Here is an 18,389-nt window from a genome sequence, read left to right as displayed (position 1 = left end):
TAAGACCAGATGGCTAAGTAACACCAGAACCAACTGAGACTTGCGGAGATGTCCCATGGCCCAAATCACCACAGGTCCACACAGGGACACTCTCCAAGACAATGTCTCTGCCCAGCTACACATTTATTAATCACCAGAAGTAGCCTTAGATATATCGTATGTATCACATGTGTTTTTTATTTAACCTGTGGATTTCTTTCTGTGTTTTAAACATTTATTACAGCTAAATTCTTATGAAGCCTTCCCGAATTATGGGAAGTATACGCTATTTGGTATCCGTGTGATGGGTGAATGATTTCCAGTATTTTGATGCAAAGTAGATTTGCGTAGGATACACCACATTTAAACTATGAAAGATGATTTCTTAAAGTGCTGACTAAAACTTTGGGTGCACGTGACCATGTGGACATTATGCTAATTACATGCAAGAAAAGGAGAACTAGGCGTAGGACCTGCCCAAAACAATATCTGATTGGTGAAAACACTCGGAAGGATGGGTCAGATGGACGTGGTTAAAACCTAATGATAAGCAGTCTGGCTTTCCTTTTTTGCCTTGGCTTTTGCTTTGATTCGTGCTGACTTCTACCATTGTCCTGCCTGCACATTACACCTCTTCAAGAGATCACTCAAAACTCATCAACTCTTCTGTACGAGCCTTCGTTGAACTTCACCGAAGAAAACCCTTTAAAAGTCCATTACTTCCAGCAACTCATCGAGACGCAGAGAAACTTTGTTGCACAGCAACGCGTAACCCGGCAACTGATACACGAGGCTCCCCCCCTGCAAAGCCAACTATCCATTCACTGTCGAGTGCTGTCCCTCAGAACTCAACAACGATCGACCGCCAGCCATGCATCGCCGCCAAGATTCCCTACAGCAACTATGTCACGACGGGAACACATGCTCACAGGAGCATCCAAACGCAAGTACCGCAATCACCTCATTCTTGCTGAACTGGTGCAACTCTTATTAAGCAAACGAACTAAGGTTGAATTGCTAGTATTTTAATTCTCTCAGGTTGCGGTCAAAGAAATAGTGTTTAAAGTTAGACCTTTGGAACTCCATTCATCCGTTAACCAACAATTTCCCTGTCACTGTATGAATGAATGTGTGTGTGTGTGTTTCATTAGATTAGTTGGTAACACTTTACAGTAAGGTTCATTAGTTAAACATTAGTTAATGTATTAACTAACATGAACTAACCATGAGCAATTTTGCTGTATTTACTAATCTTCGTTAATGTTAGTTAATGAAAATACAGTTGTTCATTGTTTGTTCATGTTATTTCATAACAAAAATAGCTAATTAAAATTGAATAAATATTGCATAGTATCATAAAATGTCCTCAAAATTTTATACAATAATCAAAAAATATTATTGAACAAAATATATATTACATTGGTTTTCCTGAAAAACAAAAAAGTAACATTTCAAGGCTTCGGTCACTTTTGACCGTAAAGAAGGCAAGTGTGACTCCTAAATGAAGAGGGCCACAGGGTTAACCCTTTGATGCGTACGATCACACCAGTGTGATCAGTCTTGGCTGGCCCCAGGAGCGTACGATCACACCGGTGTGATTAGAAGGTTCAGTGCCTCACGTGATCAACTGCCAAATTCAAATGTGCTTGCGCGCTTTGGCTGGCGCTAAACCAGAGGCGGACGCGCGCGGCGGAGTTTGTATAATACACATTGATGTCTATAGAAGCGGAAATAACAACCCTTTCCATTATAATTAGACGACACCTTTTATTCATATCAGATACACATGTGAAAGTAACTTTAAAGTTTACTCTATTCTTCCCCAGTTCACCGACTCACTTACTTTAATGTATTTCGGGAGAAGTGGATGAATTCACGTGTTGTAAATCCAACAGATCCGATTTTCTGTGCGGCGCAAACAAACAAGGCGGCGCCCATCGTGCATGTAGCTCAACTAACGTGATCGTTATAAAGGTGTTTAAACAGCAAAACAGATCCACTTACACATATTTGACAATCGGAATATCAGATATTTCATGCTATAGCTAACAAATTTGTAAATATTTTGAATAAAAAAGGAAAAATTAAATAAAAGCAGATCATCAGTCATACAGCGCTGTGGTGTGTTATGTGACATGCAATGACGCGTCACCATGGAAACAATAAAGTGATATGTTCTAAATAACGGTCGCCTTAAAAAACTCACGCTAGGGGGTCAGCCAGAAATTTTTAAAGTTACGTGCGAAAGGGTTAAGATATAACAGGGTTAAGATAGAACCATGGCTCAGCTACTGGTAGTAGACTTATTCCGTCCCGGCGGACCTTCTCCAGAACTCCTGGGAGCAGAGCAATCGAGGGAAAAGCATACAGATGTAGCTTCGGCCATGTCTGTACCAAAACGCCCAGCCCCAAGGGAGCTGGGTGTGTGAGGGAGAACCAAAGTGGACAGTGCGTCGTATCCTGAGACGTGAACAGATCCACTTAATGGCTGAAAATCTCCCATATATGCTTCACCACCATGGGGTAAAGTTTCCATTCCCCGGGCCTCAGCCCCTGCCTCAACAGGTTGTCTGCTCCTAAATTTTGGAACCCTGGAATGTATACTGCTCTCAGGGAGAACTGTTTTCCTTGGGACCACAGGAGGATCTGGTGTGCCAGTTTGCATAGCGGACACGGACACAGATCCCCTGATGATCCCCTATATATAGACCACTGATGTCTGTGCAAACAAGCACATGATGGCCTCTCAGGTCTGGGTGCAAATGCTTCAATGCTGTGAAGACAGCCATCATTTCCAGGTAATTTATGTGCCACGAGAGATGATGACTCCTCCACAGACCCTGAGCTGAGCAGCATTCCACAACTGCTCCCCAGCCCGTGAAGGAAGCCTCTGTCATGAGCATTAAGCGATGACAATGAGCTCCTAACGCGGGACCTTGGGACAAGAACCAAGGCTTCCTCCATACTATCAAGGTGCAAAGATCTTGATCACATGGCGTGTGGGTTCGCCCTCTGGGAAAAACCCCTTGGTCTTGAACCACCACTGCAAGCTTCTCATGTACAGCAGGCCAAAAGATTCACTTTGGATGCAGCTGCCATCAGACCCAACAGTCTCAGAAACTGTTTGACAGTTAGTGACTGGCCTAGCTTTATCTTGTTTACGGCTGTGAGAATCAAATCGATACAAGCAGGAGACAGACCATCCTGCATCGTCATTGAGTCCTACACCACGCCTAGAAAAGTGGATCTCTGTGCAGGAGAAAGCACACTCTTCTTGGCATTCAGTCTTAACCCCAACTCCTTCATACTGGCGAGGATGACATCTCGATGCCGAACCACCATCTGTTCAGATTGTGCTAAGATAGCCAATCGTTGACATAGTCGCAGTGGAGCCAGTGCTGCATCCACGCATTTCGTGAAAGTGCAGGGTGATAGAGCTAGACCGAAGGGAAGAAACCGATATTGGTACGCTTCACCCCTGAAAGCGAACCTCAGGAACTTCCCTGTGGAAGGATGTTGAAGTATGCGTCCTGAGATCTGCAGTGACAAATCGGTCCTCAGATCTGATTTGAGTCACAATCTGCCAGAATGATTTAGATTATGCAGATCTAAGATGGGACGCAACCCCCATCCTTCTTTGGAACGATGAAGTACAGACAATTAAAAAACCAGCCTCTGCCTCGGGTGGAGGAACACATTATATGGCCTCCTAGCCAGAGTTTTTGCTTCCTGTTTCATTACCAGATGCCTTATTTTTCTTCCCAGCTTCCCTCTTTTTCTTGCATTCTCACTCCTCCTCAGGCCCCAGGGGCCAACCCGAGCATGAGGCTGTCTCCGCCAACAGCTTCGGTCCAGGCTTCTCTTCCTGAACATTTGCAATTACTGTGGCGGCGCTCATTCCCCCACCATATACCCTGTAAAAAGATTGCAAAACAAAAATTCAAAAAATTACTTGTCAACTTCTGTGAATATTTCTCATCTGTCTGCTGAATTTTCTCACCACTCTGACGCTAACTTTACTAAGTATTTACTGTCTGGTCTTGAGCATGGTTTCAAACCTGGAGTAGAAAGACTCCCCACTCAAAATATAATTTGCGACAATCTCCAGTCTGCTCTCACTGAGCCTGACACAGTGATCAAAAAAGAAGTTGAATCAGGTTTCATGATCAGCCCTTTTAACATTACCCTATTCGATTGTTTCCATATCATTCCTATTGGAGTGGCTACCAGGCCTCACTGCCCAAGGAGAAAATTGAAAGAATAATTCTGATCGCATCCACCCTCCTAGACAGTCCAAACTGTTCTAAACGCGAACTGCTATCTTTGCTTGGCCATTTAAACTTTGCGATGCACATAATCCCTCAAGGCCGCCCCTTCATCTCACATCTCCTCTCCCTCGCGTCTTCAATTCATGCACTAGAAGACCAAATCTCATTAAATAGTTTGTGCTGCAATGAGCTTAGTTTATAGATAACCTTCCTTAAACAGTGGAACAGTCTTTCCTTTTTCTATAATAATCTGGTCTCTCTCCCTGTCGACATTCAACTGTTTACCGATGCAGCTCCCTCCATCAGTTTCAGGGGATTTTACCAAGGCCACTGGTTCGCGTCTAATGGCCCCCTCAGCTTTTGGACGCACCGCAGTCTGCAACTTGCTCAGTGCTGTTCGAACTATACCCTCTCGTCATAGCAGCCTTCCTGTGGGGGAAAAAATAATGGTCTACCAACCACATCGTAGTTCACTGTGACAATGAAGCAACAGTACATTGCATTAATAAAGGCCGTTCGCACTCCCCCACACTGATGCCTCTCCTAATGCGCCTTATTTGGATTTCAGCATGCGATCAATTCATTATAACTGCCAAACATGTCCCCGGGTCCAAAAATTAAATAGCTGACTCTCTCTCTCGATCTGCTTTTCAGAAATTCAAGGCGGATCCATTCCCAACCCCAGTACCTCATTATTCAGAGCTGATATTCCCATAAACCACCCACTGAAAACTCTCCTCGACATCTCTCTCAACTACATTCTTCAAGCTGTCTCCCCTAGAACCCTATCTTATTTGACCGCTTGGAGATGTTTCAAGTCATTTCACCTCACTATTACCTCATTCATATCTTATCTAAGCAGCATTAAGAACTTCCAAGCCAGTTCCATTAAGGGTTATCTAAGCGGAATCCAATTTTTCCATAAACTTTTATTCGGCTCACCCTCTTCCGAAATAGCCAATTCACAAACATCCCTTCTTATCAAAGGCATCCAAAGAACCCAACCCACCCGCCAAGATGCCAGGAAACCCATAACCCTAGACATCCTCATCCTCACCAAATGCCTCTCCACTCACCGCAGAGGCTACTACTGTATCAATATAGCCCGCACTCTTGACGCAATGTTTATATTGGCCTTTTTTGGTTTTCTAAGATGTTCAGAACTCACCATCATGTCCAACTTCAACCCAAAAATCCATCCCACAGACTTATCAGTGTTAGATGACGACACCATCTCTTACTTGCGTGAGGATGAGTGTCTCTTAGCAGTGAGGTCCATGCCAGCCAGAAGGTGCACAGTAATATGCTTATGCTTATAATGGGGAGGGAGGGAGGGTTGCGAGCAGTTTGAGCATACTTACCGAGCAGTAATGCCACGTATATATGTCCCGTGTCTAATAGGAGAATGGTAGTGATTGGAGCTGACCGCATTAGCTGGTCGCAGAACTATGCCTACATGGCCTGACTGAACTAATGCTGCGCTCGATTAAGACAGCCTACATCTCCTTGCACCAATTCGGCCGTACCAAACCCTTTCAGCCTATTTACACTATAGAAATCCTCAGGCTAAATTCCCATCTGACTCACTCTTTGTCATCTTCTTCTAAAAACACCTTAAATCCATCTTGATTCAATCCGGCATCCCAGCAGACCACTTTTTTAGTCATTCGTTCCGCATAGAAGCAGCAACCACAGCTGCCCAAAACGGCCTTTCCCAGCATCAGATTCAAACACTCGGTCGCTGGTTATCAGAAGCTTTTAAGAACTACACCTGATCAAATCGCTTCCACATTAAAGAAGCCCAACAAACACTTATCAGCTAGGTTTTCAGTTCCAGCTCGTTTTCTTACTCATACCTGCAAGCCCAACTCAGTTAATACCATTATTGCAATAAAATAGGGAATATTCTATTTCATTGCCACAGCAGTGACTTCCCTCTTGCTCCCGCAGGAGCCCACTCCGTTCCGCACTGCCGCAGCAGTGATGTCCCTTCGGCTCCCGCAGGAGCTCAGTTCTTCTGGCTAATTTCTCCACTGCCGCAGCAGTGATGTCACCTCGGCTCCTGCAGGAGCTCAGTTCTTCTGGCTAATTTCTTCACTGCCGCAGCAGTGATGATATAACATTACTTTCAGTTCACACTTAATATATATTCTTTTAAAGTATATTACCTCCGTATAAGTGGTCTTTGTAAAAGTATGCTCAAGTGTACTCCAACTCCCTCCCCCTGGACAGCTTACACTGGACAGCTTGTACTACTGACAAAATCAATAAAGACATTTTTAAATAAACATATTCCAGCCACTTCTTCACAAACCAATGATGAATGGCAAAGGAAATAATGGACAAACATTATCAGGACTGAAGACAGTCGGAGACAGGTGGTATTTATTAAACAGGGGAGGGACATTTTCACTTGAGAAACCACAGTACAAGATGGTGTAATCAATATTTTTTACTCATTTTCGTGGAAGAGAAAGCCTGTAAATTATAAAGGCACACAGTACACTTAGCAAGACAAAGGATGTGCCCTGAATGACAAGCACTGTCGCAAATGGAATTGATCCGACACTCAACAAAAGTGACACTGACAACGCATTGAAAAGCAATCAATGCAATTTTCATTCATTCCAAAGTTATTTTTGTGTGCATTTGGCCCCAGTCTCTCAGGGTTTGTCCATCTCTGTTAGCCTTGAGTCAGCTAGAGAATGGTGGAGTGCTGAGCAATCTCATTCAATACCAGCGGCGGGGCCTGGGTGAATTGCATGCTGGGCCTGGGAGGATAGAAAGAGGCTGTTTCTGCACATTCACTCTCATTTTCTCAACATACAAACTTTCCAATAGCACCTCATTTTATGATGAAACTTTGAAAGTCAGTTTTAGGAAGCAGAGCTACTTTTAAAAATAAACAAACAAAACTAGGGTGAATTCAGGTAAATTGGGTCACTTTTTGACAGTGGCCTCAATTCACTTCTTCAGACCACCCATAGTCTGACCACCCTAAAATGCTGTTCTGGTCTAGAATAAGCTGTGGTGAGATCCAGGCCTTATGCTGTTTAGTAAAAGGTCTGGCTACATGTTACTACAATTTATACACCATATACTGTACATGTGATAAATTAAGAACAATTCTGCATTATTTATCAGCATTTATATTGCCTGAACCTCCAGCAGAGTGTGTCTGTCTCTAGCATTAGTGTCTGTCTCTAACATTATGTGTAATAATTTTTAAAGCCAGTGTTCTTGACAAGGAGAGTAAATGTCTATGGTTTAATCAGTGCAGGACAGACGAAACTCTATAAACAACTGTATATTTATTTAACACACACATGAAAAAGCTTTGAAATTCAGGACTCCTATAATAAAAAGCTATAAAATATTACATTTTATTTTTCTCTAATTCTTGAGAACTGCGACAAACATCTCACAGTGTCTATGAAATTATTCAGAACTAATCAGTAGAATGTTCTTAACAAGTAATAAGTAATTTGATGTAGCGTCTGGAACAATCCGACACACAAGTAACACCCAGACATGAAAGCCATTTACGACCAAAAGGAATGTGAAGAGTAACTCTCATTCCATTTCCCCATAGGAAAGATACATAAAGCCCATAAAAAAACTTTTCATCACTAATTTATAGACAAAATGTTCTATAAATGAACATGCATACCCTCAGGACATTGTGTGTATGATTGTTTCTTATATAGTGTCTTTTGTACTGTATACTGTTTTATGCATGCTTTATGACAAATCCACTAGATAACATACTCTTATTGGTATCATGCTTCTTATCAAAATAATCTTTGTGTGACACCCTGCGCATTAGTGTATATCACCTCCTTATAGCATGCATTGTATGCTTGTTATATTAATCAGAACAATAAAGGGGCACAAACTGCCAGCTTACTCCAACAAAGGAACTTTTCCCGCTGGAAAATTGCACCTTTCTCATTGGTCAAGCCAAACTTGAGAGGAGTGACCTCCCTCAGGAGTTAAAGTTGCTGTTCATGTAGGACTTTACTAGGCCCCAGAGCTGACGCAGCAGCGCCAGCAGGCCTCAAGTTATGCCTCAACTATTGTAACTTCCTCAACAGTAACAGATTCAGACTAACATTGCAAGTTCATTGTAATTTCTTCATTCGCTCATTCCACGGCTAAGGCAATGCAAGTATCGTACATTTAACTATCTGAACAGCGGTTTATTATAAGTTGCGAACCCATTTGTTAACAAAGGCACTTTGAAGAAACTGATGGTTCTTTCACATGGTTAAATGACTCTCTTTCCATCCTCATTCCCTGTTTCTGTTCTGGTTTCATTTAATTTCATTTTTCCATTTCCCATGTATGCATGATTTGTGTGTATGTGTGTATGTGTATATGTTAGTTATGTGCTTGTGATTTAGTTAAATAAAACTTTTGTGTACATTCTTGCAAGTTGATTCTGGTCTGCTTATAAATCAATTTAACGATTCTGATCACAGCTACATGCTGTGGCCATGAAAAATATCGTTTCTGAGAGTTGATAGATCATCAGTACTGAGTTTTCACCGGACGAACAGATTAATTGATTGTAATAATAATTCAGCTACATAAAGTTAATTCGAATAACTGATCCAAATATTTATAAATAATAACGGGTTATAATATGTATTCATATTTCCATTTTGAGGTAATTTGCTACATTGATGTTCTCTTTAATTTATCTAAATTATGGTAAATTATGATTCACTATACTCCTAAAACCACCTGTCGTCAGAACAAAACCCAGTACTGCAATACTCGTGTACATTTAAAAAAATTAAAAAAAAAAAAAAAAAACATATAAAAAGACGGTAACTCTTTATTTTAGCGTATTTTAACTAGTTGCTTATTAGAATGCATATTAATAGAATATTGGTTATTTATTAGTACTTATTAAGCACATATTAATGCCTTATTCTACATTCTTAATCCTACCCAATACCTAAACATAACAACTACCTTACTAACTATTAATAAGCAGTAAATCAGGAGTTTATTGAGGGAAAAGTCATAGTTAATAGTTTATATGTGTTCCCTATACTAAAGTGTTACCAAAAAGACATATACTCCACATATGTTTAATTTAAAGAAACATTATTACCCTTATCCTGAAGCTACTCTTTCTGTATTTTGAAATTTATACAGTATAATGATTTAAAAAATAAATAAATAAATAATTAGACTTAAAAAAAAAAAACAAACAAACAAAAAAAAACACTGTTGATATATTTTTAAATATGCTTTCCCCCCGTAATAAGTGAGTTCATATCCAATGGTTAGATGCATAGGGCATGAACTTCTTATATAAAATGTGTTCTATAAATAATATTTTCCTCCAAATGTTATATTTATAAAGGCCTCATGAAATCCTTTCCCCATAGAGAGTTGAACCAACATGTAAGCAATGTTTAATTTATAACACCTAAAAATGTTTTCAAACAGACGTGCCCTGTCAGTAGCCGAAGAGAACACGTATGCCAGTCTGTCAAGAGCAGAACATGAGGCAGTAACAAGCATTGGTGTCCTCCTGAGGCACTGATGACTTGGAGAACCAGAACCTAGTCTCTTCCACAGTTTCCCCAAAGCAGCACCTGCCTAACGTGTTGTAGAAGTTTGTGTGTTTCATAATAATGTGAATATCACAGAAGATTAGTGGTGCTGTCACATTATCAAAATTTTGGTGAATTTATGCAAACAAAAATTCCCAATCGTGTGGATTCCAATTGAAATAACTGGATTTTGAGTGCAAAAAAAAAAAATAAAATGCAGAACTGTAAATCTGATCACACCTTAACTCAGGATACATTGTAGAACACGTTAAACAAAACAAAACAAAACAAAAAAAAACAAAAAAAAACAAACAAACAAAAAAAAACCTTGGTTTATCTTTGATGTAGCAAGAATTGTTATGTTTAAAAGCTGATGCAAAAATATGTTAGTAAATTTCCTTCATTTAATGATATAAACAGAAAAGGTAGCTGGCCGCACACTGAGTCCAATGAAGACTGAAGAGGTCTAGAAAAACATAATTTATTTTATAAATTGCATGGTGCAAAAAAGTGGAAAGTGCATGTGAGTTAAAAACAAATGAGCAGACGTTTCAGCAAGTTGGTATCCTCGTGTTTCATGATAATAATTGGCCTCATTTTCTCACTTGGTCCAGAAATACAACATCAGGAGTGAATGTTTTTTGGAATATCTACAAATCAAATCATCCATCCAATCAAAAATTAATACTCGGACCATTAACCTAGACCTCCTATCTCAGAGCTAATTAATATACCCTCCTCAAAAAAACTACTGTCCAAAATCTACAGAATAATATCAAAATCAGATAATGCACTATGCTTACCATATGCTAAATGGGAAACAGATTTATCCATTACTCCTGATCCTGATTTCTGGACACAAATCTGTAAAAATATTTACTTTATGACAAATAATCCCAACCTACAACTCATACAGTATAAGGTAATTCATAGATCTCACCTAACTGGATGGAAATTGTCTAAAATGGGATTCACTTCAGAAACTTGTTCGCATTGCTCACAAAATAACCCAGACACATATGTTCACGCCCTTTGGTATTGCACCCCAATTAAAAAATTCTGGGAAAATGACATCGAATCACTATCTGTCTTTATGGGATGTCACATCCCAATGTCTCCCTCCCTTTGTCTATTAGGTGATACATCCATAATCAATTTAAGTGACATAAACAAGCAGTTACTTCTAGCGGCGCTAACTATTGCCAAGAAAACTATCCTCATGAACTGGAAATCAAGGAATTCCCTACATATTGCATCCTGGAAAAACTTACTAATAGAATACATCTCCATGCAAACACTAGAATTACACCCCTCATGGTCATCTCTCATTACCCTCCAACAATCATAAATCTGCTGGCCTTCTTTGTCTGAGACCAACCACAACAGCACACTTCCATCCGCACCTATATATGGTGTTTGGGCCTTGGGTCCTGTGCCCTGCAGCACCTCTCCCTGACACCTCATTGTGGCACGATATGGTCTGGGGTCTAATTTACTGTATGTGGTGATAACGGATGAATTAGTGGTAACCCTAATAATTAATAATAATAGTAATAATAATAATAATTATTACCCCCCCCCCCATTTTTTAGCAACATTATTATTATTATTATTATTATTATAAATGTTATAATTACTATTATTATGATTATTGTTGTCAAAAGTTTTTGTTGTCCTTACTGTTTTATTGTTACACTGGTTATCTGTTATTAAGTCTGTTAGATATTCTACTCTTTGATTTATATTTGATTCATATGTCTGCACCCAGATACACTCACACACATACACATACACATACACACATACATACACGTACAGGAGTTATTGTACTAGACTTGTACTTATTGTTGGCTGTTAATATATGTGTTTGTAATGTAAATAATAATAATAATAATAATAAAAAAAGTTGGTATCCTCAGTGCTCGAGCATTATAAAATAAATTATGTTTTTCTAGACCTCTTCAGTCTTCATTGGAATCATTGTGCAGCCAGCTACCTTTTCTGTTTATGTTTAAGTATTTCCTTGGCTCTACGCACCAGAAAAAAAAAAAAAAAAACTTTTTGTCAATTTAGAGCGCAACAATTTCCTCTGATCTACACTTCATTTAATGATAATAATAATAATAATAATAATAATAATAATAATAATAAAAGTGAATGCCGGATATATCATTGGTTATCTACCAGTATTAGTGAATTTTTAATTTATCTGTAGTATTTTTAATTAATCAATATTGGATATTTCATTGTCCATGCTCATTTTCTCTTTTACATTTACTGAAGATTATCTCTGCTGTCATATTACACTTACTGAATGTAAAATGTTAAAACACAAGTAAAATAATTTAATAACAATGTTAAATGCAATCTTTTAGTACATTTTAAAAAGCATTATATTTACTGTACAATATTCTTTCTGTACAATATGTTGTGATGCCTAAATTCACATGTAAAATAAAATAAAATAATTGGTTTTAGTTTTTAGTGTGTGTATATATATATATATATATATACACACACACACACATATATATATATATATATATATATATATATATATATGCACTCCCTCTCCTGAGTACTAATCACTCACACCTGCACCTCATCTGCACCATCATCATCTCACACACTTAAGCACACACCTCGCTTCAGTTCATTGTCCGGTCTTGTTCCTACGAAGTGGACTCTTACTTTGTTTCTCCAGTGATCTTCCATGCTATTCTCAAGAGTTACCTCCAGTGTTGTCTCCAGCGTTCCTCCTGTTCTCCTCTCCAGTGTCTTCTCCTTCCTCGAGTCTCATTACATTTAGGTTTTGCATTATCAACTTTGTGAAACTACAGCATGAGAACAAAGTGTTGCAGCAAACAGTTATTGTAAATGATTTTAAAAGCATGTAGTGCATAAAAGATTTTGAACTTCTTTATTATTTAGACACACACAGACATCAAGAATCAGCATATGAATCTCAACAATGGTGATAATCAACAAAACGCTTCACGTTGCAATGCATGCTGGGTATCATACCATAGTGCAAAACTCCTGTCATGATATAGATATGATATAGATATCCCATCTATATAGACAACAGTATGTGAACCCCTGTCTAAAACCTCAGTATTCATAAAAAAACGTCTCGGGTTATGTGTGTAACCCTGGCTCCCTGAATAGGGAACGAGATGCTGCGTCGAGATGCTTTGGGATCACCTCTGCGTGATTACGTCTTGAAGCACTTGTGAAATCGAACCAATGGCGTGACGGAATGTCAGAGGCAGGTGACGTCACAGACCCAGAAACTATAAAGCATACCCAGAACAAAGAACAACAGCTTCTGATTTGCTGAAGCAAGACACTCACAGGCATGCATGGAGTATGGCAAGGCGACGCAGCGTCTCGTTCCCTATTCAGGGGGGTTACACATGTAACCCGAGACATTCCCTTTCATGGAAACTTCGAGCTGCGTCGAGACGCATTGGGAACCCTATCCCAACTACGCCATAATGCCAAGTGCCTGTCGGTTATCTTAAGACGAGAGAACAGCAGACCCCGGAGTGGAGCCTAAGTCAAGGTTATAAAACCTGATGAACGTATGCCGAGAGGACCACACAGCCGCATCATATATATATGGAGGGGTACCCCCGAGATTAAAGCCTTTGAGGCAGCCATACCCCTGGTAGAATGTGCCCGGACAGCCAAAGGAGAAGGCTGTCCAGTAGATTCATAAGCAAGTGAGATAGCCTCGACCCCCCACTTGCTCATTCTCTGCTTAGACGCAGGGCCTCCCCTCTTAGGAGACCCGTAACAGACAAAAAATTCTTCAGTTTTATGCCACAGTGGACATACGTGTCTAGTGCCCTAACCGGGCAAAGCAGATTGAGTCTTTCCTGATCGGGACTGGAAAATGGAGGAGAGTACCACGAAGAAAGTGTATGACCAGGGGATGTCTTCCCACAGAAAAGTCCCCCAGACGAGCATGATAAGCGGAAATAGCCACTACATAGACCCTCAAGGTAGAAGGAGACAGACCATCTGAGAACTTTTCTTAGAGGAATTGCAGCACCAGGCTGACAGAAGAATGGACAAGGTCTAACTGATGTTGTCTACACAAGGTAGAGAACAACTTCCATTTATAGCATACAGCTTTCTTGTGGAGGGAGCTCTGGAGTGGAGTATGGTCTCCACAACCTCAGTTGGGAGATCGGATTCTATGAGCCTAGCCCTCTTAGAGGCCAGGCCCACAGTTTCCACAACTCCGGGCGGGGGTGATGTATCATGCCGCCCGCTTGAGACAGGAGGTCCTGTCTGATGGGGATCTCCATAGGAGAGCCGTCGAGAAGAGACACAAGGTCTGTGAACCAAATTCGGGTCGGCCAGAACGGGGCTATCAATATCAAACACCCTGTCCCGGCGAATCCTCTCCAGAACTCCTGGGAGCAGAGTGATCGGGGGAAATGCGTACAGACGTAGCCTCGGCCACGTCTGTACCATGGCATCCAAACCCAGAGGGGCTGGATGAGTCAGAGAAAACCACAATGGGCAGTGAGTTGTTTCTTTCGCAAATAGGTCGACTTCCGCATGACTGAAGTTTTTACATATGAGTTCCACCACCTCGGGGTGGAGTCTCCATTCCCCGGGCCTTGGCCCCTGCCTTGACAGGATGTCTGCCCCCACATTTTGATGCCCCGGGATGTAAGCTGCTCTCAGGGAAAGGAGCTTCCCCTGGGCCCACAGGAGGATCAGATGGGCCAAATTGCACAAATGGCGAGACCTCAGACCCCCCTGATGGTTGATATAGGAGACCACCGGCATGTTGTCCGTGCAGACCAACACATGATGGCCCCTCAGGTCTGGGAGGAAGTATTTGAGAGCTCAAAATACCACCATCATTTCCAGCTGATTTATGTGCCAGGAAAGTAGATGGTCCTCCCACAGACCCTGAACTGAGTGACCACTCATGATCGCCCCCCAACCTGTGAAGGAAGCATCCGTTGTTAGCATTACGCGATGACAAGGAGCCCCCAACACAGGTCCTTGGGACAGGAACCAAGGCTTTTTCCACATGACTAAGGCACGAAGGCATCGCCAGGACCACTTCAAAGCCTTCTTGGCGATAATGACAGTCCCCAGATCTGTCTTACCCCGTGAAGACTTCGGCTGTGTCGCCTGTCCCTGTCCCCAAGCTTCCTGCGGGGGAGCACGGGTGGCGACACTTTTTTTTTGGTATTCTTTGGTATTGACTGAACAGTCAGACCAGTGCCCTGAAACGGCGAACTGGCAGGGAACATCTGAACCGACCGCTCTACGACCCTCCTCGGAGGATCGCTGGAAACTGCTGCGCCCTGAAGCACACAAGGTGGCAGGGTTGGCAGACCGGCCTACTTTTTCTTTTTTAATTAATGTAATTTAATTAATGTAGCCAGATATCAAACAGACAAGTAAAAACTATCTGGATGAAAGGCTGAATAAAGTATTTTCATACTTATATTAGAATACAAAAAGAATTATAGCTCGTAATAGTTTGCAAGCGGTTATAGGGAAAAGAGAGAAAGGGAAACTCCCGTCTGCAATATATATAAATTATGGGCACGTAATCTATGCGCAGCCTCGGCAAACGCGAGATCCGAGCCATATATTCTTTATTGCAGACTTAATCCACGCGCTGCCTCGGCAAACGCAAGATCCGAGCCTTGCATTAGACTTTTATTCTCTCGAGAATAAAGCCAACAGGAGTGGAGCTAAAAACTCACGCCAGTGCACGCTTTTCTTTACACTTCGGGACATTTTTATGAATGAACACTGTCAGCCCCATGTGAGCTGACGTGCATGCTCCACTCCCAGCAAACAACACATAAATCATGTGTATCCCCACTCGCTTTGTAGTGTAGCACAGGGAGGAACACGATTCAAACTGCTGTTCGCTATATCTTCAATATTTGTAAGTTTACAAAATCAGAAAGATATTTGATTTAATTTCTCAAAAATTAAATGGACCAAATAAACAAACAGACAAGTATATCACGGTCTGAACATTTCAAATAAAGCACCAAAAATAATCATTGTGATTCTGAAAACACGATATGTGTGTGAGGTGGCGAGTCCTCAGATAGATATCACAATATCCACCTCCTCAGAGCTGGACATGTGAGGTACCGGTGCCTCAACCCGTGGGGAAGAAACCGCAGAGCATGCTTCCACCTGGGAAAAGGCACTGGACCTGGTAGGTAAGGGCAGAGAAAGGGTGGCGCTCGTCTCCAATCCCTCTGCCAGATTCATCTGTGAACCCCATGATCTGAGCTGCAGAAGCGGGACCCGTCCACGTGGAACGCGAGCCACGGCTCCCTCCTCAAAGAGCGCCCGGCGGGAGCGAAGAGGTTTTATATTAAATTTATCACAATGCTCGCAAGCAACCCCCTCGAGGGCTGCCTGGGCATGCTCCGCTCCCATACAAACAACACAGAGCTGTGTGTATCCCCACCCGTAAAGTAACGAGGGTAGGGAGAAGCACACGGTCTGAACTGCTGTTTGCTCGCCATTATAGTGTCTTTATATACACTGATACTCTTGTCCTCAAACAAAGAGATCGTTTCTGTATATGTAATTGACAGACAACACCAAATAAGACACACGATAACACAGAGCGCTTGCTGAAGACACAGAAGCTGGCGTTCTTTGTTCTGGGTATGCTTTATAGTTTCCTGGTCTGTGACGTCACCCGCCTCTGACATTCCGTCACGCCATTGGTTCGATTTCACAAGTGCTTCAAGACGTAATCACGCAGAGGTGATCCCAATGCGTCTCGACGCAGCTCGAAGTTCCCATGAAAGGGAACTGAAATGTTCATCGATGAATACTTTTCTATCCCAGCCTTCCCAGGAGGCCACGGGAGAGGATATGTCATATTCGAACATGGAGGAGAACAGCAACACTTTTGTTTTCAAATTTGAGTATTGCAAACCAAAAACACAGTTCCTTGTGTTAAAATCGCATTTGTTGAACTACTTTATAGTAAACTGTTGAATTGTTGAAGGTGGAAAGACGTTAGACATTCTGTGCCAAATCCACTACTTCCGGTTTCAGTACAGGTTTCGGAGAGTTTTTTTTGAGTGTGTCCTGTATGACGTCAAAAGAGAGTGGAATTCCTTGTATAGGCACTTCTCCCTGATAAGCGTGCGCACACACATCACCCAGAACAAGAGCAAGAGCACGCCCATCAACGCGTTTCGTTAGGGATACGGAAGCCGAGAGATTTTTCAACAATGGCTGTGTCCCAATTCAGGGGGTGCACCCTTTGAAGGCTGCATACATCATCGAGGCAGTCTCATTTAAGAAAAATAACCGTTAGATTGCAAAGTAAGAAAGAAATTACAGTATTTTATAGTCGACCCTGAATAGTCAACGATTCGAAGCTTCGATAGGAGGAGCCTGATTCGACTACCAATCTCACAGTCGAATCTTCACAGAGGTGTTATGAGACAAGATAGGGGGGTGCTCAATATCTGATTTTACATAGACCTACCGGTTCTCTCCCAATAGATTAATATACAGCCTATTATGATAATGCTGTAAATAAAAATGTGAAAAGAAAGAAGCTTTTAATAAATATTTTTAATGTGCGTGAATAAATCCAACCACCCCTGTGACAGATTTAAGTTTCACTTCCATGATCCGTGACTAACAGAGGGCATCTTGGCGGCAGGGATTAAATCTTTAACAATGTCTGGGATAAGAAAATCTAAAGTGTAAAATTGGATGCACTTTGAAATGGTAAAAGATGATCCAAAAAACGTATACGTAAGTTGTGCCAACAGCTCATGTCCTACCACTCAACAACAACAAACACTGTGGCGCGCTTCTGGCGGCCAACATTATCGAGCTGACTAGCGCGCTATTTGAAAAGACTCAAACGGACACAGGCAGATCGTGTGAAAGATTTTTTTCTCTCAAACAGGTAGGGTATGATTTCAAAACATTTCAGCCGGTTCTAATTTGATTTTTGGATGCATGTTTAGCTAAAAAGACTGCCACTCCAGTTTAGCGTTTATTGTCTCTGCAGTTAAAAAGACAAAGCTGACAATTCTGGCCATACTTTCGTTATTTTAATAATTTCTTTAATTTTAGTTTATTTATTGATCACTCTGGGTTATCTAATTTAACTATTTGTGGCTTGTGTTTTGATGTTCCCCTGCATTTTAGGCATTTTGCAGTTTGACTTGATTATGGCTATTTCATTTTTTAAATTATTTGTATTTATTAGAACGGTATATTCTGTTCTAATTCAATTCCGTAAATTAATTTTTTATTGTTTTTTGGTGCTTCGATGTAGCACTGTAGATTAGTTAAAGCTTGCTCGCACAGGCAATTTAGCCGATTTAATTTGATTTGACGACATGTGAAATGCATATCTATCTGGTGTGAGCACTGAGGATGGGGAGCCCACAGCAGCATCCTGGAAAAGTGCCATGGATGAGGCAACTGGGGGCAGACCCTCCATCACTCCACCTGCCCTTATTGCCTCATCTGGCCCAGATGTTGCTGTGGTCTCTTCATCCTCAGTGGCCCAGAGCCAGCAAGTGCA

This window comes from Ctenopharyngodon idella, chromosome 2, assembly GCF_019924925.1.
Source record: "Ctenopharyngodon idella isolate HZGC_01 chromosome 2, HZGC01, whole genome shotgun sequence".
In the NCBI taxonomy this organism is placed as follows: Eukaryota; Metazoa; Chordata; class Actinopteri; order Cypriniformes; family Xenocyprididae; genus Ctenopharyngodon; species Ctenopharyngodon idella.
The sequence above is the reverse complement of the archived record's forward strand: the minus strand, read 5'-3'. Positions refer to the sequence as shown.